This window comes from Desmodus rotundus, chromosome 11, assembly GCF_022682495.2.
Source record: "Desmodus rotundus isolate HL8 chromosome 11, HLdesRot8A.1, whole genome shotgun sequence".
In the NCBI taxonomy this organism is placed as follows: domain Eukaryota; kingdom Metazoa; phylum Chordata; class Mammalia; order Chiroptera; family Phyllostomidae; genus Desmodus; species Desmodus rotundus.
In genome coordinates this window covers 36,598,979-36,600,552 of record NC_071397.1, presented here as the reverse complement: position 1 = coordinate 36,600,552, position 1,574 = coordinate 36,598,979, and the positions used below count along the sequence as shown (strand labels likewise).

Genomic DNA, 1,574 nt, shown 5'->3' with positions numbered 1-1,574 from the left:
CCTGGTACTGGAGCTCAGAGGGAGTGAGTCTGAGTAAGTTCACATGTGGGTTCTTTAAGGGGAACCCCACACGGACTGCTTGGGATTCTAGAAGTTTCTTCTATTGACTCAATTCCTACTGCTTTGGCAACCAGAATATATGGGGATTTATCTTTCTGGCACTGGAAACCTGTGCTATGGAACCTGATATGAGGCTGTGACTCCTTGCTCCCAAGATATCCCACCCAAATTTTTAGCCACCACACATGGATATGGGACCAGCCTTTTCCACATCTCTGCCCCTCCTACCAGTCTGGATGGATGTGGTTTCTTTTATTCTGTAGTTGCCAGACTTCTATTCAACTTGATTTCTGATGGTTCTGAGTGATGGTTGTTCTATATTTTAGTTATAATTTTGATGTGGCTGTGCAAGGAAGCATGCTGTATTTACCTATGCTGGCTCTTGGCCAGAAGTCCCCTAATGATAAAGAAATCTTTCTATGGATAGTTTCCCTACTATTCTAAATCCCTTATAAATTAGAATCAATGCCATTCAAAGTTTATGTAATTGTTCAAAGAGTGTTTAGCACACTGAATTTCCTTTCTGCCACTTGTGAGAACTGTCTTCTTTGAAGATTTGGATCTGAGAATCTCCCTGAGATATTCTGTTTTACTATCCTGCTTTATTTTTATTTTTATTTTTGCCAATATTATCTATAAAACCTTTTCCACTTCACAATTTTTCTCTTCCATTGATTTAAAATGCGTATTTCTCTTTTCCACCTGCTCCCCCCTCCCCTGGAGTGCTGCTCAGTCTGCACTGAGCTCGCTAAAGCTCTGGGTTCCTGCTCAGCAAGCGCTGCTGTTGTCTTCTTCCAGCCTCCATCATGATCATCTACTGGGACCTCATCAGTCATGATGAGCTGTTCTCCGATATCTACGAGATCCACGAGGTCACAGACAGGCTGTGTTTGGAGGTAGAGGGGAAGATGGTCAGTAGGGCAGAGGGTAACACTGATGACTTGCTTATTGGTGGAAATGCCTCTGCTGAAGGCCCCGAGGGCGAAGGAACCCACTGGTGTTGATATAGTCATGAACCATCATTTGCAGGAAACCAGCTTCACAAAAGAGGCTTACAAGAAGAACATCAAAGATTACATGAAATCAATCAAAGGGAAACTTCAAGAACAGAGGCCAGAAAGAGTAAAGCCTTTTATGACAGGGGCTGCAGAACAAATCAAGCACATCCTTGCTAATTTCAAAAACTACCAGTCCCTTATTGGTGAAAACGTGAATCCAGATGGCATGGTTGCTCTGCTGGACTACTGCGAGGATGGTGTGAGCCCATACATGATTTTCTTTAAGGATGGTTTAGAAATGGAATGTTAAATTTGGCAATTTGGATCTATCACCTGTCATCATAACTGGCTGCTGCTTTTCATCCACACACCAGGACCTAGGACAAATGGGACTGATGTTACCTGGAGTTCTCCATTTATTTTGACCTCGATTTATATAGAGCAGAGGCATTGTTTTTAGGAAAAACATGTCATGTAGGTTATCTAAAAATAAAATGCATTTAAACTTACAAAAAA

At 41.9% G+C, this 1,574-nt stretch overlaps 1 pseudogene; it reads left to right on the top strand.

Annotated features, from left to right (window-relative positions):
• The first annotated feature begins 866 nt into the window (after positions 1-866).
• Positions 867-1,368, top strand: LOC112319278 (translationally-controlled tumor protein pseudogene; annotated as a pseudogene).
• Positions 1,369-1,574: the final 206 nt, after the last annotated feature.